The sequence below is a fragment of the Lycorma delicatula genome, chromosome 10 (assembly GCF_047948215.1).
Source record: "Lycorma delicatula isolate Av1 chromosome 10, ASM4794821v1, whole genome shotgun sequence".
Taxonomy (NCBI): domain Eukaryota; kingdom Metazoa; phylum Arthropoda; class Insecta; order Hemiptera; family Fulgoridae; genus Lycorma; species Lycorma delicatula.
This window is the reverse complement of record NC_134464.1, coordinates 81212935-81237401: the sequence shown is the minus strand read 5'-3', so window position 1 is coordinate 81237401 and position 24467 is coordinate 81212935. Positions and strand designations below refer to the sequence as shown.

The 24467-nt window shown below is 31.6% G+C and overlaps 1 protein-coding gene across 2 annotated transcripts in view; it reads right to left on the bottom strand.

The window, feature by feature from the left end:
* Nucleotides 1–12137: 12137 nt before the first annotated feature.
* The window catches only part of LOC142331116 (mitochondrial pyruvate carrier 2-like), an 81569-nt gene continuing 69239 nt past the window's right edge, over nucleotides 12138–24467 (bottom strand). The window contains exon 5 of one of the 2 annotated variants that reach the window (XR_012757890.1): nucleotides 12138–12509. The gene's annotated coding sequence lies outside the window, so the exon portion shown is untranslated. Of the gene's footprint in view, nucleotides 12510–21396; nucleotides 21535–24467 lie in introns of those variants that run through there. The other variant, XR_012757891.1, reaches the window with a different exon arrangement.

The window sequence follows — 24467 nt, the reverse complement described above, 5'->3', positions numbered from 1 at the left end:
CTTGAAGTTCTAATATCTGCGATTTAGCTTCATCAACGTATATACAGTTATATTTTTTTGAAAAATAAATCTTAGTAAATTCTAGCAGTAATTCTATTCTTGTTACTCAGTTATAAAATTATTCAGAAAAATCTCTTTTTCAAATTGCTTAAAGTATATTAACAAGAAAGTTTTTTTTTTAATTTTTGAATACTTACACTTAGATTGTAAAAACACTTATATTTAAAACGCTTTAACAGTTAAAACATTTAACACGTTTTAAAACACTTAGCTTTTAAAAACACAAAATTTTCAGCTTTTTTTTTAAATTGAAGCCAGAGAGGAGGGATGTATGAATAGATACTACCAATTACTAGTATAAATGATTAAACACACACACACACATTTAATTATTCATTATACCCAGTGTGTTCTATAACAATTATTTAAATAATTTTATTAATGATGTAAGATATTAAACTTTTTTTATTGTTAAAATAATCATTTGCTTTCATTTCCATTATTAAAATCAACAGTTATCTTAAATATTTATAAAAAAAAAGATCTAACAGGATAAATTGATAAGAAGTTGTTAAAATGCCTCTAATGACATTGATAAGGAAATGGGTAATTTATAGCTTATAAAAAAATCCCATGTCTGACCAGGACAAACCCAGAACTTCTAGATTAGTGGTAGTATCTCTGAGATGTTACCATTCCACCACTGGAATTGGTATATATTTTATTAAAGAAAATAACATCTTTGATTGTATTTTAGTAAGTGTAATTAACCCTTCAGGCAGGGAGCACGTGAATGTCACGCACATGTTAAGTTGTATGTATCGGCGGGTGGACGTGACAGTCTCGCAGCATGCAGTGCTTGCTTAAAACTTCATAACACTGCCATCTCGTAATGTTTATTTGAACAACTGGCTCTGTGTTATCACGAGGCTTCGTTCTTCCCCTCCGTGTTTTTATAACTCCGTAGGATTGCATATCGGTGATGAAATATGATTTTGTTCTACGAAGTTGAATGCTCTTCTTTCAGTCAGTTGCATCAGCTGTGAGTAAATGAAAATGGCCGGGTCAAGCACGTCGCGTAATCTTACATCGAAACAAATTATTGAATGTTTAGATGAGACGTGTGACAGTAACATTAGAATATTTGATAGTGGTAGTGGATTTGATAGTGATGAAAGTGATAAAGATTTTGTGCCAGAAAATCATAATGAAAATAAAGAAGATTCTGAACAGAGTAGTGGCGATAGTGATGATAATATTGATATACAAGTGAAGCGTACAAGAAAAGACGTAGATTGGAGATGGGAAAAGGTGAATGATTCTTCTGCTGAAAATTTGGTTTAAATTGGTGTAATAGTTTTGAAGCTATAATTTTTTACTTTTAGTACTGTAATACAGCTGCTGGTTGGGCATTTAAATTACCAGCAGTAGGGTAGGGCTTTAAAAATTTAAATACCGGCTTGAAGGGTTAAGCATTTCATATTATTAGCCATTTTTTCATCACACCAATCCTACCTTAGGTGGCTAAATATCAGCATATACCTCCTGATAACTTTGAGAACTTCAGCGTAATTCAAATTCTGGTTTCACCTTTATTGTCTTGTCTTCCAAACTTCACAATGTATAAAATTTGTAAATCTAATAAGAATTCTAGCACATAGTATTTTTCATTATTATTTTTTTACTGTTAAATTATTAAAATGATTTATATAAGTTTATACTATTTATTTATGGATAAAAATTATTTTTATTAAATCAACTTGTAAGTGATAGCTTGTAAGTAAAAGCTAATATTGAATGTTAAACCGATTTAATGAATAATATGTAGAAAAACAATTTTAAAGATGGAGGTCTGTTGGTGAATTATAAATAAGTAATTATGGTTATGTATGTAATATTATTAAGTTGTAGGTTTTAAAATTGTAAATGTATAGTAGTAAGTTCTTGAAAATTAATAAAAAAATTTCAGATAACTGTTTTTAAATATGAATCCTTACTTAACTAATTAGGTCTTGGAAGCTACATAAATTTTTTGATCAAATTTATCGAGCAGCAAGACAAACTAATAACCAGCAGGAAAACGTTTTTAGTCAAATGGTAGTTTCTGCAATTACTTACTGAGGACTAAAATAGTCTACAGATGAGAAGACTTTATGATCATGCTACCAACACGCTACTTTTATAAGTCCTAATAAATTACTCAAGCTCAAGGCTCGTTTGACATCTACAGAACCACATGAAAATTTAGATATGTACGACAGCTGGCTGAAATGTGTAGCACATTGGAACATAATGGGAGAACAAAATACCAAACAAAGTGACAAGTGCTCTTATCTTGTAGTTAATTACAATTCTCTGTCGGGAGTCGCTGTAGGTACTGTACACTATGTCGTGCGCCTTGTAAGCCTTGTCTGGTTTGTCTCTCCGCTAACTTTCTTGAGGTAGGTCCCCCGGACTGTAGTACTGGTAACCCTGTGGGCTTTAAAAGGTGATAGGCAGCGCGTCTACCTACTGCACGATTAAGTATCGTTCCTGCGATTGTGCTCGCGACTCCTAGTGCTTTACCGGAAGACTCGTGCCGAACTTATCAGGTCGCGTCCCGTTTTTTTTTCACTGACCGTTCGCTTATTGGTCGTCCCATTTTATACGCAGATCCAATGTCTTTGGACGAGTCGTCGGGATTTTGGACTTTTGGTCGTTGGGACTTTTCGGTCGTTTTTGGACGGGATCTTTGCGTCATTCCCGATCGTACCTTTTAGTCGGGCGACAATCTCGTCGAATCTGTTGAACGGCGTTCGCCCGTTCCGGCAGACCCCATACCTTACCCTATCGAACTTCCGACCCGATTCATCGGATTCCAAGTTCATTCCACGATCTCGTTGCTTTTCTGCTGGATGAAAAACCGTGTATCTCTCAACAACAAATCTTTTTCGTTCGTCGAATGGACCGCGTTCAGAACGCGAGCGTTTTAAACTTAACATCCCTTCCACTTCTCGGGTTCAAAACTCCCGCGCCCTAAGGCGTACTGTCCGACTAGGTAGATTCAGTTGTAGTTTTCCGCGCTCGCGAGATTGCAGATCTGTTTTTCGCGGATTTCGATATCGTCCTTCTCGGTGATCCTGAATGAGATTCTCGCGCCGAACTTCATCTGACCCATCCTGTTGATCGGCATGATTTCGGATGAGTAGCATAGAAATCTTGGATTCACTCGTCATGTTGACCATCTCGAAAACGATGCGTCCTAGGCCAGTTCTCATGCAATTTTGAAAGGCTTATTGGAAAGGGTACTTTGCGACTTCCCGATCGATAGAGCCTAGCCCCATGCGTCTAGGTTCAACCGTTCTCGAGATACGCTCTTTTTTCAAATTTTTTCCTATTTGATGATGTAAAATATCATATTTATTTAACTGCATATATATGTACAGTGAATGTAAACTATCATTAGCTACAAAAAATAAAACTATTCGCTATCTGACCTATTACTGTTGCTTTATCACGGTGGCCGTCAACGGAGAGTATATGACTATATTATCGTAAATTAATAAACAATACGCGACTGTATCGGGCTTAAAATTCTCTTCTGCTTTAATTTTCAAATCGATTACGCCCATCTTTACGGATTAATTTTGACGAGAGCAATCAATCGCATATAAAGGATATTTGCTTTTGTAATCGGAAAATGTGTACGGCGAATCTATATTTTTATATGATTTTTGAAAATTAATAAACATCGATGTTTGATTCTCTTGTAAATCTTCGTACGGGTATTTATTTGAATTTATCATTACATTAATATTTTTCACGTTATAAGAATCAAATTCTGACGCGTCCTTTATGGTGTTATCTTTTCTGTCGGTTTGAAAACTTACAATAAAATAGCGCGGTTGATCTATTTGCGATAAAGTTGTGTCATGTTCCATATAAAAGAATTCGTTTGAGCAATAGCCGTATTTTCGTGAAGGTCCCACGATCTGAACGCAATACGCACATCTGTATTTTGATCTGTCGTCTTAACTTGTTAAATGCCGTTAACCCAATAACGGGGATTTGAAAGGCTATTCTTTTGCCGCCTGTAAAATATGAACCGATCGTTCTATTCATAAGATATTATCGTTGGAAAGAACAGATTTCAATCTTTAACGTTATGTAGTTTGTTCCTGTAGATTGTAAAGGGAAATTTTGTTATAGAAATTTGAAGTTGCATTACTGCGGCCAGCGGAGGTCGTGTGTATATGCTATGAAAAACATCTCCCACTTCAACCTAGTACATTAGCTTTGTCAGTTTGAATCGTTCGTTTTCGTAGAGCGTAGCGACATCGGGATCATTCGGTTAGTCTTACTTCTAACAGAGTTGGTCGAGTTACAAGTGGGAGGGGGATTTTTTGTTAACGTTTACGCAAACTCTTGTGTAGGCTTAGCCTTTTGTCCAAGAAGCTTTTACCGTTACTCAATGTATAGAACAAAGATAGGAGAATGAGAATAAATTATCACTTTAGCAGGGTAGGGCTGAATTCCATCATTTTCGCATTGTTGCCAAGCGACCCCACGCGTCCCGGTCTCGCCATTCACGTTAGTTTTCATTTTATCTTACTCATATTTGGACCAAATTAATTTTTTTTGAATTTGCGAAATGTGCTTTATAAAACTGTGTATAAAAACTTTTTTCCGATAAAAAGATTTTTACTCTGGAAAGGGTTAAACGAAGAAAGTCACGTATTGTTTCCGAATTTTTTTATGCTTGTCGGATTTTCAGCTGTAACATACGTAAAAAAAGTCGCACAGACATACGGTTCAGTTTTTTCGAATCTATGAATCTCTATTTTTTTCTGACTATAAATGATTGAGTAGTGACAAATTACAATTTTTCGCGCACGTAATTAGTAACTTGCAAGAGAAGACTCGCGACCCATTCGGATTTAGAAAGGTTAAGCAGCTCCAATTCGCATTCGGGCGCGACCGTTAAATATGGAACAACCTACACGATGTCTGATAATTCTATCTTAGATTTATAGTCGGAAATATATTTTTTTAATTTTTTTTCTTTTCTATCTGTATATATTCACCGATATTTCCGATTTCATAACTACCCGCAGGTATTGTTATATAATGTTTCTTTGTAAATACATAATTATTATTTTCATCTTTTTTAACATCCTTGTCGAACACAAAACACAATTTATTATTTTTATTCTCTCCACGTTCGGAATAGTGTTGGCGGTCATCAACCATTTTAAACTAAATTCGTATTGGCGGCCTTTTGAAAGGTTGATTGGAGAGAAAACGATTTTTAATAGTCGAATTGTTACCGTCAATCGATAATAGACACGACTTATCTATTCAGAAAACAAAAACATAATTAATTCAGATAAAAATTCTAAACATAATCGACCGCAAATTACATCATCGTCGACTTGATATCTACTATAATTGTACGTTACATTAGATTCACCCTGGAAATAATTCATTAATTCTGCAGGAGGATGTGCATCACCTGTGCTATCAAAATAATCTACATTATTATCGATCTTCTGAAAACAAACCCAGTGCGTGCCGCGACCGTTTAAAATGTCTAAATTACTTATAGCTCATTCATTCTTCCCAATCCTTTTCGGCAAAGCATCGAGCATAAAAACACCACGGAAGTATGGAATTTTCAATTTTTTTCGCGTACTCAATTAACTTGTGATCGTACAAAGCGCGTTTCGTTATTGAATCCATTTTTTTTTTTTTTAAAGCGACTTTCTTCTTAGAGGTACTGCTACCACCTTTCTTCAATTTTAGTCGCCCACCACTTTTCTTAAGTCTCAATCTTCCGCCAAATTTAGATTTAAGTTTCATCGTGTTAGTTATAGCGTAAGCCACCGCCCTTTCAGTCAAACTACTAACTGGCGCGATTACACGTTCTTAAATTCGTTCAGCAAGCGCTTTATCGACTTGAGTTCTGGTTTTATTATCCGAATATTTCGAATAAGCTATTTCGTGTCACTTACAAGCTTCATCTAATTTATTAATGTCTTTATCACCCCGTTTCAATCTATCTAATTTTGTACCAGGACCGAAATAATTTAACCCGGCAAATGAGCTTCAAATGATAATAAATCTACAGCTTTATTGGCTGTAGAACCGATAATATCGAGTCCTTTCTTCGTATTTTTTTTTACCTTCGTATCTATATATATAAAAAAAAAATTATTTTCATTATTGATATAAAAATCTAAATGATTCTTTAATGTAGCCGACGAGCATATTCGTACGTCGGCTTTTTATGAGATTAATGGTAAAATATTTCATTTAAGACAATTTTTTCATCACAGTTTTTACAATAAATAGCAATCCAATCTTTAACGTCAACATATTAGGGGTTAATGATTCTTTAATGTATGTAAATTAGGTGATTAAAATCTTCACCCCCCAAAATATTTCAGAAAACCAAACAAAGTGCGCTAAATTTCGCGTTTAATTATACGAAACCAGCTGTACTATAAAACCCACCGGGTTGGTCTAGTGGTGAACGCGATTTGGAAGTCGAGAGTCCAGCGTTCAAGTCCTAGTAAAGTCAGTTATTTTTACACAGATTTGAATACTAGATTGTGGATACCGGTGTTCTTTGGTTGTTGGGTTTCAATTAACTACACATCTCAGGAATGGTCGAACTAAAACTGTACAAGACTACACTTCATTTACACTTATACATATCCTCTGAAGTATTATCTGAACGGTAATTACCGGAGGCTTAACAGGAAAAAGAAAAAAAAGCTGTACTATAAAATACACTTTTTATGAAGTACTTTTGATTTTATCTTTTCATCTGTCATAAACTTTACACTTGCGTCTGCAAGCCTCTTTTATTTATCCTCTATATACTTTTTAATCTTTACATCATAGTTTATTATCGCCATGTGTAAACTTTCCATTGTGATTTTAAACATATCTTTAGCTTGTTTAAAATTAAACGTGTCCGCGCTGTCAATTGGATCAGATACATTGCACAATCTATGATTTTGTATATAATTTCCATCTTTTGTTTGGGAAAATCTAATTCCTGGAGGACCTAGAATACCTTTTCCACTCCCTTCGTTGCCTTTTACTACCTAACCTTACTTTCGTGTTCATGACATTTCTATATATAAAAAATAATAATTAAAACCAATAATCTATTCAAATTCAACATCTTTCAATTCTTTAATTATGGATATGATTTCTTTGAAACGTTCTTGTTTCCAGCATCATATTCACTCACAAGGGTATACAATCTAGCTAACAATTCGTTTGGATCATCCCAATATAAATAGACTGGCCTGCAATTAATTGAGCATGTAGTAGTCCGCTACCTGAGAAAGATGTGGTTAGTGTTTTATATGGTGAAACAGGTCTATCTGTTCTCGTGGTGGTTCTTGTCGGGTGGTTCTTCAACAATATCCTCCAGTATATGAGGTGATGGTGGAGGAGATTTATTTGAATGGGATGCTGTAGTTGACATCCCAGAGGAGATAGTTATGTGGGTTCCCTTTATGGGGAGCTTATTAGGTGGCTTACTGCCAGCTGTGATAGTCGCTATTCGTGCCGGTACGACTTTGGGAACAGGAACTTTCGTATGTATCATACTGTTTGATTCACTAACAGCGACGGAGGACTTTTTATTCATTTTTGTCAGCTCCGAGATAGTGGCTGTAAGTGAAGCTACTTGATCAGATAGCATCTGAACAAGTTTTTTAAGCTCATTGCAGGATCCGCACTGCTGATTATTAACATTTGTAGGAATTTGTTTAGATGTAGCGGTGGCAAAAGATACGTCTGGTTTAACCAGGTTCCGTGAATTGTTTATCTTTTTATACTCTCTACGTGCAGCCGGAAAAGATAGTTTTTGCTCCGTACAGATTTTGAGAATTGCCTTTTCTTCTTTAAAAGTTGGGCAATCTCGGGAGCGGGCTGTATGTGGACCACTGCAGTTTGCACATTTTTCACTTTCTTCGCAGTTAGTGTCGTTGTGACCTTCTTTACCACATCGAGCACAGATCTCAGTTTTCGTGCAAGATGTTGTAGTGTGACCAAAACCTTGGCATCTGAAACATCGCCGTGGGTTGGGTATGAATGGTCGTACCCGAACCGAGAGGTAACCCACTTTAATCTTTTCTGGTGGAACAGGGAGATTGAATGTTAATATAAGAGACGGTGTCGGTTCTTCTGTTCCGTTCTGCCGTTTCATTATACGTTTCACTTCAACAACGTCTTGGTGGCAAAGCTCATCAACTATTTCCGAGATATCTATATCTAAAAGGTCTCTACAAAAAATTACACCCCGGCTCGTATTTAACGTTTTGTGGCATTCTGCACTTATATTTATACCACCCATATTACGGAGACGTAAGATAGATCGACTCTGTTTATCGTTGAATGTTTCAACCAGAATCGATCCGTCGCGTAATTTCCTGATATTCTTCGGGGAGCCACTTGCACCTGTTATGGTTTTGTTAATTAAGAAAGGTGAAACCTTTTGAAGGGAGCCACCTTCCTGACTATTTCTGAGAACAACGAATCTAATATTTTTATATTTCGATTCTAACAAGTTGTGGTTCTCTTCAGTAGGACTTTTATCCTCGTCAGACAAAGCTGACCGAGGTCTCTTCACAAGACTGTATTTGGTGGTTTTTTCAGATGGACCACCAACCATCATTGTGTTTATTGTTGGAACTGAAATTTTGGTCCCACGAGTACCGGCGAAAAATGGACCACTCCAGCAGAGCGCACGCGTACTGGAGCTAGAGCTAAATACAACTGGGTTCGCCCTGGTGCCCAGAGGACATCGTTCGAGACTCACTACGTAGAGCCATTCACCCATCGGCACGATTTGTTCCCACCTTGGGTTACGGTTGCGTTTCGTAAGATGTCACACCGAGTGTAAATGTAAGAAATATCAGTGTAGGTTGTTGTTGTGTATGTTACAATTTTTATGTTTTTATGTTTAAAATTTTACAAGAAAAACGCCGTTTTTCTGTTAACGCCTTCATTATCGAGTTTAAGGCACTCAAATTTGGAAAATGGAAAAATGGCACTCATGATGGAAAAATGGCGTTAATAATAAAACGCCATAAAATTTTATTGCATTTTCCATTCATAAGTCATGGTGCAATGCTATAATATTGGTAATAATAAACAATAAATAATAATCAACAATGAAACAACAAATTATATCAACTGATATCATTTTCTCATTAAATTTTTTCATTATTTAAATAATAAATAATTGTCATAATTACTGAATTTATTATTTAAATACTCAAAACATTACTGTGTTAATTAGACAAGTTTAGCGAGCGAAGCGAGCGTAGGTTAAGTTTGATTAAATTATATTTATAAAATAAATAAATTAATATAAATTGTTATATTGAGTGAGTTACTAAGATGTTCAAACTTGATTAGCGAGGAAAAATAATTTTTTTTCATTTTAAAATTATTTTTATGCCCAAAATCAAGGAAATATAATGATTGTTCAGGAGGGTTTGGGAGGGGGAGGGCATAGCCACTCCGATTGTTACAATATACGGTCTAAATGTAAAATTATAATTTTACGTTCCGATAATTTAAAAAAAATATATCGAAAAAATTTGTTGAAAAAATTGTTTCCATTTTTTTTCGACTTAAAATTGGTTTTTAACATGATAATTATTTTTGAGTGATTTGGGAAAGAATTTTTGGGTGGCATATAATGAAAGTACCGAACATAATCGCCAGGTATAAATGCAATGTTCATCATTTTAAAAAAGTTTACGGTTGAAGTGTAGAGATAAAAGAACAATTGCTGACATTTACAGGAACCAAACTGCAACAGTAATAATTGAAGAACATAAGAAAGAAGCCGTAATAAAAAAGGGAGTCCGACAAGGATGTTCCCTATCCCCGTTACTTTTTAATCTTTACATGGAACTAGCACTTAATGATGTTAAAGAACGATTTAGATCCGGAGTAACAGTGCAAAAGAAATAGATGCTACGATTTGCTGATGATATAGTAATTCTAGCCGAGAGTAACAAATATTAGAAGAAACAATGAACAGCGTGGATGAAGTCCTACGCAAGAAAATAAAAAAGAATAAAGCGAAAATAATGAAATGTAGTAGAAATAACGAAGATGGGACCACTGAATTTAAAAAAAATAGGAAGAGAAAAGATTACGGAGGTAGAAGAATTCTGTTATTTGGGAAGTAGAATTACTAAAGATGGATGAAGCAGGAGCGATATAAAATACCGAATAGCGCAGACGAAACGAGCTTTCAGTCAGAAAGACAGTCATTTCAGAATCTGTCGTTAGTAAAACGCTGAAGGTCAAGGTGCATCAGAAATGTACAAGGAGGCCTCGAGTCATTGTCTGTGATAAGGTATTGACCTAACTCCCAAATACGGATCAGAGCAAAGAGAGAAGGGTATGTTTTTATCAGACGCTTACTAAGCTTCTTTACTTTGTAAGTCTGTTTCGAGGACTCTGAGTAAATTAAACTGTAGGACAAAACCGAGGTTGTTGCAGGCAACACTTGTTTTGTTGGCATGAGGATAGTATTTTTTGCGTTTAAAGACACAATCAAAAATGATTTGAGTGCATCGTCTAATTGAAGTTAGGTATAGGAATAATTTTTGTGTGAAACCTTTGCTGTTAGCAAAGGCGGGACCAAATATATCCCATTTAATAAAAAATATTATGTCTGGAAATTATAACAAAATTCATTTTATATTTAGCAATTTTCGCTGATAGTAATTAACAAATTAATAGCTTATTCTGTCTTAGAGAACATAATATTACCAATTTTTTTTCTTAACTGAAAAAAATATATCGGTGCAAAAAAACAAAAGTTCAGTTCTGTAAATTACTATTGAAAAAAAATGTCTGTTAATTTTCGACTACATCGGCAATTGTGATGACGTAATTTGTTTTTATTAAGTAATATTTTAATACAGGTAAAAGTAAAAAAAAAAACGTTTTGAAATTGCTTCCTTCTTTTATTTTAAATTCAAATATATATTTTAAAGCGATTATATATATATTGAAGATTACTAAGTTACGTCAGGAGGGATTCATTAGAACAATTAAACAACTGTAATACAATAGACCAGTCAGAAACACAGAAAAGTAATTAACTTGTTTTTCAATTCTTATAACAAACAAAGTTGTTTGTCAAAATGTTAACGTTGGACGGATAAGATATGTCACGAGGGAGTCGCTCGGGTCTGTAACGAAACTCTCCGATATGATTGACCAATCAGAAACGCAGTACGGTAATTAACTTGTTTCTCAATATCTTGTAACCTCATACGAAGTATAAGACAGTGTCGCCGAATTCGTTGGACTGTGAACATCTCCTTGTGGTAACTTGAACAATCTTCTAGACTGGATAACCACATAATTTAGGACATTATTTTAAAGTGAGGGACATTTATTTTATTGCATACAACATAGTTTTATTTTTTTTTAATATATCGGTTTTAAATTAAACATTTTTTTTCTTAATTACAGTTTAATGAAAATTAAAATTTAACCTAGATTTTTTAAAGCACGTTACTACAGTTTATATGATGATGTTTTTTACGAAAAAAGATTTTCTTTTTTTATGGAATTTTGTTTTTTAATTTAAAATCTATTCTAGATAAATAATAATCTTCCATTTTACAAAATTTGTTTTATTCAAAAAAAAAAGAGGGGTGATGTAATCTTTTTTTGAAATGGATTCATCAACATGGCAAAATTTTTATAAAATTAATTACCGATGAATTTTGTGTAGGAACTAAAATGAATTTTATTCAAGAAAATGCTGTAAAATGTATTAATATTTTCAATAATTTTATAGGAATTGCCAAATTTTTATATTACATCTGGATACTTGTACAAATAGTTAAGTGTAATTTATATGTACTGAATAGGCATGTTTTTTCTTGCGCTTGGCTACCTTTAATGTCTACTGAAAAGAACTACAATACCTTAGTACGATGAATATCTTGCAGGAACTATAAAATTTTATTGTTTGATGTATCGAACACTTTAATTATTAGGAAATATTTTTTAGAAACTGTATTAAGATAAGATTGTAGTTTGAATTAAAAAACAATAATGTGCAGTTGTGTATCATATTTAAAATACTCTTATTCTTTTTTAGTTTTTTTCAGATCATAATAATTGTGTTATTTCCCCACTTGAACAATCTTAATTTTCTTTCATACAAAATCATTGAACCAAATCTTATTGGACATCCTCACATTTTCACATCTATGTTGTTCAATTTCTTTTTTCTGTAATTCTCTAGAAAATTCTAGAAATAAAAGCCAATTATCACTTGTACAAATATTTCCCATTATTGCAGAGGTATTCTTCCTTTATTTATCAAGAGTTTATAATAATAAGAAATTATCTTTTATCTTGATTAAAGATAATTTAAAATTTATTTTTGTTTCCCATATTTCTAAATTTTTCCTGGACGTCAGTTGTAGTTAACTGCATTCATTCCTGGGTCTCTCGATTGTAACCTGAAAAAGAAATCTTTTGTAAAGCTGTTTTATTGCGTAATCAACCAAACCTGTTTAAGCTAAATTTATTTTAATTTTTTTCAGCTCACTAATAAATAAAAACAGAATATTCAAATCCAAGTAATACTTATTCTAATCCATTTTCAATATTTTCATTTGATCCATTATCATTTGTAGTGAATTGCCAACCAGCACACAAATTTCTGAATACTGTAATACAATCAAAAAGGTTTTATCGTATTTTTTAATTATTTTCAAGCAGGTGCAATTTTTTTATTTATTCTGATTATACAGATGACTAGGTAGAAAAAAAAATAAGGACATCATTTTTTTAATTACTCATTTTTCTTCTAAATGAATTTTAGTCTACGCTTTAATATATTTTTTATGTAATTCTTAACTTTGTTTGATTAGGTGGTTAAGTTACTGATGTCCTATTCCTACTACTTTGTCACTACATTCATATCAAAAAGTTAGCCAATTATTTCAAATAATTTCTTCATTGAAATCATTTACAATTTTTTATTCTGCTTTTTCTTTTCAGTTACAATTACTTTACTGAATTTATTTAATTATATATAGCCGTTTGTAAAACTTCATACAGGAAGAAAAATGCAATCCCAGTTTATATTCATACCTTTAAGAAAATAGTGAAATGACCATGTACTGTAAAGGTTTCATTTATTTTCATAATAACAAGTAGTACACTATAATCTTGTTCTTTATGTGAATTCTCTGTTTTTTAATGTAATGCAAACAATACAATTTTTTCAAAAATATTAATAAGCATTAGTTTCCTAACCTTTTAATTAAATATTTAAATTTAACCTCTTTGGAGAGAGATAAATGTTTTTACTATGTATATTTTGTATACAAATTATGTTTACACGGTTTTGTTGGCTCAAATACAGTAATTTTAATAATATGCATAAAATAATTAGGTAGCTTGTAATTGCATGTACTTGTTATGTAGCTAGTAATTTCATGTGGCTTGTAATTGCAGGTTCTTTTTATGTAGCTTAGAAATATAACTGTTTTATCATAAAAAATTGTTTTACTAACATTGAGTAACTTACTAACATTAATCACACTAATTTAAGTTTAGTTTATGGGTATTTTATGTATATCATTCATTCTGCTGCATTTGAGTTAATATCTAAATTTAAATGTAATATAAATCGATTATCAATTATTAAATTATAACTGTGTCTTCAAAGAGGTTAAATTATAATATAATTGATTTTAAGGAATAGGCTACATAAACCACTTAAAGGCTGTTTATACAATTTCTCCAGTTTTGTTTAAATTTATTATTTTTAAATAAGGAGAAATTTGTGATTTACTAATTCATAGTATTGGCTTTTTTCAATCGTATTTGATCTGTTTGTGTAAAATAGCCTCGCATCTTATTTTCTTTGTGGATTTGCTTTTATTTTATAATTATCCTAAGTAATTTCTTAAATAAATACCCATATTTAACAAAAAAATTAATTCTAAAATGTCCCTTTGATTATCTATATGTAAACAAATTTAAGAATACAACACATCAGTTTTTTGGCATTAATTTAAAAAAACTTTTCACCCTAACCATCTAACATTTCATAAATCTATTTTTGACACCATCAAACAGTATTTGAAAGTATACTGGACTTCTGCAGAGAACCATCAAGGAACTATTACAGTATATCCATCAGGAATCAGTCAGTGTTACCTTTGATAATTTTTACAACCTAAAAATACACTATATTAAACCTTTCGTATGAGCAAACTATATATATAAACCCCCTGGTTTTAGTCTTCTAGAGTAGTATATGCCATATGCTGCCTGGTGGTTATCCACTGAAATTATTAGTTTATTTCTATAAATGTATATTTTTTATAAACCATTTTCCAAAACCATGTAACACTGAAATTGAGCACATCCTCTTTCTTATACGAGATTAGAATTTGTAATTTAATCGGTACCTGTCGCCTGCTATTAATCATTCTGCACCTCCCACTGTTCACATATAGAATTTCTTTGTAATTATATTTCATATTTTTGATGAAAAAAGACCTCCTTATGGATTACTGAATAATAAAATTTAATTTTTTTCTTTCATCCGACAGATAAAGGTAGCTTCAATATTACAATTAGTATTTGCATTATATGATACCCCCTTTTCACTTGCATTGTCATCAATCACAACTTGATTCCATTTGCTATCATTAGCAACTTACCTTTTTTTCAATAATATAAATTAGATTTTTTTAATTGAGGATTGGCCATATTATGCTGTGAAAATGCAATCTTAAGAGAATCTTAAAAGGGGTAATTAAGAGGTCTGGATAGTAATGCATACACCTGCCAAGTACAAAAGGGAAAAAAAGAAATATGTAAAATACAAGTAAATTCATTATTATTAAATGCTCTCTGAGTAACTGATTTCTTTGAAAAATCTTCTATTTTTAATATTGAAAAAATAGAAAAATCCCTTAAGTTATGTTTCTTCAAATCCATAACATTTTTCTATTAAAATTATAAAACAAACATCTTCTGATTAATATTTCCCTAGTTCAATCTTCTAATTCGGTTTCATTTTTAGAAATACAGCTTCAAATAATGTAACTGTAAAAACACATAGATTAGACTGTATTATACAGACAGAAAATTTTATATTCTCTGACACAGTTCAGGGTGTATCATTTTAGATTTTTTTATCAACACAGCAAATCTGATATGCTCTGAAACAGTTCAGGGTGTATTACTTTAGACTTTTGCTCAACATATAGCAAATCTTATATGCTCTGAAACAGTTCAGGGTGTATTATTTTAGATTTTTTATCAACAGATGGCAAATCTGATATGCTCTGAAACAGTTCAGGGTGTATTATTTTAGATTTTTTATCAACACATAGCAAGTCTGATGTGCTCTGAAACAGTTCAGGGTGTATTATTTTAGACTTTTGCTGAACATATAGCAAATCTTATATGCTCTGAAACAGTTCAGGGTGTATTATTTTAGATTTTTTATCAACAGATAGCAAATCTGATATGCTCTGAAACAGTTCAGGGTGTATTATTTTAGATTTTTGCTCAACAGATAGCAAATCTGATATGCTCTGAAACAGTTCAGGGTGTATTATTTTAGATTTTTTATCAACACAGCAAATCTGATATGCTCTGAAACAGTTCAGGGTGTATTATTTTAGACTTTTGCTCAACATATAGCAAATCTTATATGCTCTGAAACAGTTCAGGGTGTATTATTTTAGATTTTTGCTCAACATATAGCAAATCTTATATGCTCTGAAACAGTTCAGGGTGTATTATTTTAGATTTTTGCTCCACAGATGGCAAATCTTATATGCTCTGAAACAGTTCAGGGTGTATTATTTTAGATTTTTTATCAACACATAGCAAGTCTGATATGCTCTGAAACAGTTCAGGGTGTATTATTTTAGATTTTTTATCAACAGTGAGCAAATCAAATATGCTCTGAAACAGTTCAGGGTGTATTATTTTAGATTTTTGCTCCACAGATGGCAAATCTTATATGCTCTGAAACAGTTCAGGGTGTATTATTTTAGATTTTTTATCAACACATAGCAAGTCTGATATGCTCTGAAACAGTTCAGGGTGTATTATTTTAGATTTTTATCAACACAGCAAATCTGATATGCTCTGAAACAGTTCAGGGTGTATTATTTTAGACTTTTACTCAACATATAGCAAATCTTATATGCTCTGAAACAGTTCAGGGTGTATTATATTAGACTTTTGCTCAACAGATGGCAAATCTGATATGCTCTGAAACAGTTCAGGGTGTATTATTTTAGATTTTTTATCAACAGATAGCAAATCTGATATGCTCTGAAACAGTTCAGGGTGTATTATTTTAGATTTTTGCTCAACAGATAGCAAATCTGATATGCTCTGAAACAGTTCAGGGTGTATTATTTTAGATTTTTTATCAACACAGCAAATCTGATATGCTCTGAAACAGTTCAGGGTGTATTATTTTAGACTTTTGCTGAACATATAGCAAATCTTATATGCTCTGAAACAGTTCAGGGTGTATTATTTTAGATTTTTGCTCCACAGATGGAAAATCTTATATGCTCTGAAACAGTTCAGGGTGTATTATTTTAGATTTTTTATCAACACATAGCAAGTCTGATATGCTCTGAAACAGTTCAGGGTGTATTATTTTAGATTTTTATCAACACAGCAAATCTGATATGCTCTGAAACAGTTCAGGGTGTATTATTTTAGACTTTTGCTCAACATATAGCAAATCTTATATGCTCTGAAACAGTTCAGGGTGTATTATATTAGACTTTTGCTCAACAGATGGCAAATCTTATATGCTCTGAAACAGTTCAGGGTGTATTATTTTAGATTTTTTATCAACACATAGCAAGTCTGATATGCTCTGAAACAGTTCAGGGTGTATTATTTTAGACTTTTGCTCAACATATGGCAAATCTTATATGCTCTGAAACAGTTCAGGGTGTATTATTTTAGATTTTTTATCAACACATAGCAAGTCTGATATGCTCTGAAACAGTTCAGGGTGTATCATTTTAGATTTTTATCAACACAGCAAATCTGATATGCTCTGAAACAGTTCAGGGTGTATTATTTTAGACTTTTGCTCAACAGATGCAAATCTGATATGCTCTGAAACAGTTCAGGGTGTATTATTTTAGATTTTTGCTTCACAAAATGCAAATTGCTGTGACACAGTTCACGGTATATTACAACTTTTTCCTTAACGGATAGTAAATTCGATGTGCTCTTACACAGATCAGGGTGTATTATTCACATCTTAGCTTATTAGGTACCAAACATGATGCACAATTATTTTTAATATAGTTCTTGATTACATATTGAAATTGTAAATATCTATGTTGTATGCAATGAATAGTTTTCGCGATGCTTGGTACATAAAGCATTCGTACCGCGTCAACCGCGTCGCGACCGTATTTCATCAACCCGATATCGTTGATCGGGTTCCGGTTGGGGGTTGCTGTGTATATAAATGTTTCTATATATTGTGGGGGTGTGATATATAGATATATTAATGTTAGAAATATTTTTTTCATAATATTTATAATTATTGTATGTTTATTATGTTTCTTTGTCTTTTCAGCTCATCACTTCGCTACCAGTGGCTGAAGTCCTCCTTCTAAATCAATTTAAACTCATAAAAAATTAAATTTTATAATTTAAATTTATATTTTAATTTTAAATTTAATCACATAAAAATTCCTTTGTCTAGTTTAAATTGCTTTATAAAATTTTATTTGAAATATTAATGAGTGAGTTTTTAAATTCCCTTTCTTATAAATTATTTAAATTTTATTCATTTAATTGACAAAATTAATCATTTAAATAAGTTCATGAAATTAAAAAAATAAGTAAATATGTAGAGACAATTTCTTAATTAAATTCAGCTTTTAAATCTGTTTCATGTAGGATATAATATGTTTATTTTTAAAAATATATTTTTTTTATTTGATATTTATTATTTTACATAAGCTTTTTCTTAAATTTTTTTGGTAGGTGTTTAATTGAAGGTTAGAGCATTTTTATATCTATCTCCAGTTTTAAAAATTTTCTTTTTTTCTTTTATTTGAAATATTTTAAATTTTGAATACCCCTTTGCTTTCCCCAATCAGCGTTCAGCCACCTGCTTCAAAGAAGATGCATGCTTGCATGGTAGTTTAATTTTTTCAAACCAGGGTCAGCTGATTTTAGAGGTGCCATAATAAATTATTTCATTTTATTCGCTAATTTTTTACTTACTTGCAAAATTAACCATTTTTTGTGGTAAAATCCTAAGTAGAATGTGAAAAAATCCATCTAGCATAACACAGAAATCCAAATTACTTCAAAATTTAATAATTTTTATATGTAATATATTTGCCTTGCATATTAAAAAGACATGGAACTGACCCTGGTTTTTAGTGTGTAATTATTTTATCTTTTTTACATATTTTTGAAATTGTGGGGGAAATAAGTGATTGGTGTAAATAAAGTGTGAAATTGAAGTGCGATCAAGATCAAAGTGTAAAATTAACATTATCTTCCTCACTACACAAATTTACAAACTATAAATATAAAAATGAGACTAGAAATAATACAGATTACCAGATTACATTCCACATCTCATCAACTCTTCACTTCATCCTGCATCCTATTTCTTCAGACTACCAGATCGACCGATCCTTTCAGCTGCTCGATGGATTTGATCTTTGGATTAGCTGTGGCGATAAATGTAAAGCTGTGTTGCCAAATGGTAAAATATTAAGGTAATACTAATTCTTTACTACATCATATAATTTCATGATAATACTAGTATTTATTAAGACTATAGTCTAGTGGTTAACTCATAATTGCAAGTCAAGAGTTCTAAGGTACAAATCCTAGTAAACACGTTTAAATGGATTTGAATACTAGATTGTGGATATTAGTTTTCTTTAATGGTAGGGTTGTTTCGATTAACCACACACTTCAGGAATGGTCGACGTGAGACTGAACAAAACTACACTTAATTTGCATTCATACATACCATCCTCTGAAGTAATACCTCATGGTGGTTCCAGAGGCTAAACAGAAAAAGAGAGGGTCAGGGCCATTAGTTTAGACTCCAGTTTACATCATTGATAGGTAACTTTCTCTTTTGATACTGCAGTTACTTTTATTTCTACATTTTTTAAAATTTTAGGTAGATCTGGCATTAAATGTCATGCGAAACAAAGAAATTTTGTGTGGCAAATTACAAAATAAATGCAATAAAGGAAACAACAGTATAATAAAGAAAAGAAACTTAATTGCGTTACATATCAAGAAATGCCAGTATCTGGTCAATGCCTAATTTGTCTCTGATAAATATTTTATTTGAAATATAAACCACCAAAACACAGAAATTAGATAAGTTAAACTTGCCATATTAATTTCCACCCACTGTTTTTTGCAGTACCCTGCATCTCCAGTATGTATTAAATTCTATTTTTATTACATTAAAACTTATTCTTTTTAATGATATCTCTTTTTTTATGATAAATTATAATGTTATCTATTGTGAAATTTTAAATGATATGAACATAAATAGGTACAACGTATACCGAAATGAAATGACTAGCACTAGATAGGGAATCTTAGAGAGCTGCATTAAACTAGTCAAATGACCGAAGACAAAAAAATGAACATAAATGCACTTGTGAAAAAATTTATAATTTACACAAAAATAATAAAAATAAATTATAAAGAATAAGATAGAATTTAATAGCAACTGAAGGTGTAAGATACTGCACAAACCGGTTATTGGAAATAAGTAAGGTAAGTATAAATAATCTAATTACTATGTTTAGGTGGTTTATATTTCATATATACAAATTTTTATGAATTTTGTTACTTACAGCAATGAAACTTCATAATATTATTATGTGCATTTCTTGGCTTATATTTCAATGCAACATGTACTTATAATTTAACTCAATTATTCTTTTATAATGTAAAGAATAGCCATGAAAGGCAAATGATTTTGTTTGATTTCATCGTGTAAAATAAATTAAATAAGAATCAAATTATTGTAGTGATAGTCATCTTTTCATTTAGATACCCCCAAACGTTTAATGATAATAAAAATGTGATAATTATGTGAAGTAAGTTCACATAACACACATTCCTGGATGCAATATAGATCTGTTACCATCTATATCAGTGAACCTTACTTCAAAATAATTTTTTGCTTCTATTCTTGGTAAAGCACTCTGATCTTGTATGAGAGGAATCCTTGCTGCCTTAAAAGGGGCTTAGAATTTTTTTGAGCGAGTTGTCTTGTTTAGCAATCTTCTGTGGATTACTCCTTCTAACCTCACTTTTTTCCTTTATTTTCTTCCACCTTGATCTGCTAAAAGGGTGTTTTTCAATGATATCTTGCTGGATATCTAATGATGTGGGGGACGTAAAAAATTCAGTGTTCTTGGTATCTATCTAGTCTGGAGGAGGGTATAGCTTTTCTTATGTACCTACCTAGCCAGCGACTCTATTTCTGTAAAAAATGTCTATATAAATAGTTCTACGTCAGGTTAAATATTTACAGACCACCTAATGATTCCTAATAAATATTTTTGTTAGAAAAAGTTCAATGCTATCATAAATGAAATGAATTTAATAACTAAAACAAAACTATATTAATTTCACAACCCTTAATTGAATCTGTCTTATTTTCTTTTGTTTCAGGTAACTCAACGGTTCATTTAATATTCTAAGGGAGAGCTGCCATGTAAGTGGCCCTCCTTACATTGTGGTACTCCCTTTTATTGTAGGATAATTTTCTACTAAAGGTACTTACTTTTGTTATTATTGTTTAATATTATAAATTTGCATGTTAAAAATAAGTTGTGTAGTTTTTAAGTTGATAATATAATATTCTGATAAAATCGCGGTAGGTCCCTAGTCCCAGTAGGGTCCCCTGATAGGAACTTTCCTGTAGGAAATTTTTTATGTCTACTTTTGTGTATATTTCTGTTTCAGGTTCAACATAAATTTTATATTAAAATTACTTAGATAAGCAGTGTAAATTAAGTTTTATGAAAATAGATTTAAATTTTGTATATGCTGTGTATGTTTTTTCAGGTACAACGTAGATATTATTATTAGTTAAGTCGCGTCTGCGATCCCAATGCCTAGTCCCACTAGGGTCCCCTGATAGGAACTTTCCTGTAGGGAATTTTTATGTCTATTTTTGTGTATGTTTCTGTTTCAGGTTAAATGTAAATTTTACATTAAAATTACTTAGATAAGCAGTGTAAATTAAGTTTTATGAAAATAGATTTAAATTTTGTATATGCTGTGTATTTTTTTTTCAGGTACAACGTAGATATTATTTTATTATTAGTTAGTTAAGTCGCGTCCGCGATCCCAATCCCTAATAGGGTTCTCCTCCCTAAGGGGGAGGTTTTTAGTCGGTGAGAGCCCGACACTACCGTCTGTTGCGGGCGCAGACGGTGGCTGGTAGAGCTTTTCCTCCTCCTACGCAAAACAAAAAAAAAAAAAAAAAAAATTAACAGTTCATATTAAGTGCATTACTAATCTTTTTGCCAAGTGATTTTGAGTTGTAGGTGCTGTACCGGGAGTACGTTTAAATTCATGGAAGCTGTGACAAAAAAAAAATGGTTACTGATTCTCAAATGTAATATTGAAAGCGGAAAATGATTATGGAAGATAAAGAAAATTTTAGTTAAAGTGACTATAAACTGTAGTTTCAAATCTGGATTGAATAAAAAGTAAGTATTGTAAATGTCTAATAGAATTTTTAAAACGCAGCAAAATATAAAAAAACACATCTAGAATTGGGCATGATGATTTTAACAAATATTGGGTGCTGAATTAAAAACTTACAAAATTTTGTGTAATACATTGCATTTTTAGATACATACGATTTATTTACCAATAAATGCATAATCAGTGTCATACCAATATTTCAAAAAAATATTATTTATTTGTATTCATTTATAATTTGTTTAAATCAGCTAAGTTTTCGTTATTCAAATACAGATGAATTGAAATACATTCAATACAGTTTTTAAACTATTAAATCATTGGAATTAAATTTTTAAAATAAGCTGACAAATGTTTTCTCGCTTGTATGATGTTTTATCAGTTTCTCTAAATAAAAATCAACAACAGCCATTGGTGGGACCAGATTACAGTGAGGAAAGTTGTGTAACATGTTAGATACAAATTTTGCATCGACAGTGTTATTTCAACATTTGACAATATGTTTAAATTTAAACAATGTTTTATTTAAATTTTATAAAACATTTAATTATTTAAAACAAATAATTTTAATTAACTATTTTACATCTGCAGTGATAGTAGATCATAGGAATTAATTACATTGTTAGTAAGTAGAAGCAAAGTATATAATGTGCTAACACCAATCGGCTACGCATAATCTAATTACATGTTCATTCACTTCATTCGATTTAATGCTGGTAAAAGAGTAATCGATGCTACTATTCCCATCTGTGAGGAATGTTTAGCGATTCATTCTCTGTGACCTAGCAGAAGTTGTATCTTAAGTGGTTTAATTACATAATCTGTTGCAATCATAATGCGTAGATGCAAATAAGCACAACAGATGCAAGAGATAACAATTGCTTTCGCTTTCATTAAGAATATTGATTTACATACGCGACCAGTCCCAGTGTTGAACAGAGTGAAGATGTCGCTTGAACAGGTGAAAGATTTCCTGTGTTTTAGTGGGCTTGGCCTACTCTGGGTAGAAGACAATGGGTAATTGCTTCAGCCCTCGTTTTCCTTATTAAGCCCGGCATGAAATGCTTTTTTCTTGAGAACGGCAGTGCTGTTTTGTGGGACTTGTGTCTCATATCTTGTCGCATTCAATACTTTGTTTATCGTAAATGACATATATAAATGTCATAATTATTTTATTGACTTTTTTCAAACTACAATTTCTTCCTAGGTAAGTAGAAATAAAAAAAAATTACCGTAATAGCTGTGGTGCCTCTATCATGTTCTAAAATAAATATCTAAACTTCAATCAGATTTAATTTCTTAATTACAAAAAATTGTTCAGATCTCCTTATGCAATGTTAGGACAAGTGGACAAAAACTGGCAAGTTTTACATTGGTAAAAATCTAAAGCTATTGTGAAAAGTGCATTCTCCACAATGTATAGACAAATATGGCTTTTACATGAATTCTGGTAAGAAAAAAAAAACAAGTGTCTAAATATTTTTTTTATGTATCACTGTATCTTAAAAACATATCTGCACTAGAGTTTCCTCTAGTCGATTTCCACTCTCGGGCACTTGCACCAAAATACCAACTTTTGTAGAAATGATTTTTAAAATTCACCACCCATCCATTTCTGAGCCCCTTATTAGTTTCATTATACCGATTAACAGACAAATCTATCTTAATAAAGAGAAGGTATTCAAGCAGTATCCAAACAATAGGAGTAACAATAAAAATCTCCATCGTGAACCAACAACTAAAGCCTTTGAGTGGCTTAAAGTGTAAGGTTATGCATTTTCATTCAGAAGAATAACAGCCATTGAGAGCAGCCTGCACAGTTTGAGTTGTCTAACATACTTCAGTTCATAATAAGACTGTTTTTTTGGGAATAGATATGTGTCATGTCAGGTTATCTGTTAAGTTGTGATACCTTCAGAGACATACAAATATTAATTATTATTATTATTATTATTATTGTGAATTAGACTTCTTGAGTCGATTGGAATCCCTTTTCCTCAAATAGATTCCGTGAATATCAATTACATTTTTGAGCTTTGTCCTTGATATAATTCTGGATTTATCTCTTAGACTGAGGCAATAGCTACTTTCTTAATTTCCCCTTAACAGAGTGATATCTGTCTGCTTATGAAACTTATTTCCCAGGAAAATTATTATACTGAAAGCACAACATACTAGACTTTGATATCTTGATGAATTAATTTACATTTCTTATAATTTAATTCACCGAATTTCTTCATAACAGAAAGCATAAAGATAAATTTTATATAATTTATTTGTGGATTGACTTACGCGTGAACTGTATGTCATTAAACAAATAATTATACTAGTACAACTTGTAGATTTGTTTGTTAATTATTTGCAATAATTCAATAATAACTAAACAGGTAAGTTTTCTTTTTCAGCAATGTCAGAAGGAGTACTGATATGGAGGACTTTTATCCAAGAATTTAATCAGAAATAGAATCTTCATTTTCACTAAATTAGATTGGTGAAGAAACAGCAAATCGGTGAGGTTTTAATTTAATTATTATAATATATAAAATGTGCAATGCAAAAAGTAAAAACCTTTAAAAAGTTTATGTAGAAAAGTGGTAACATCAACGTACATTAAGTGTCTGGAAAGACAGTTGTAACAAAAGATTAGATGGGCTCTTAAGAAAAACAAATATTCCACAGGTTTT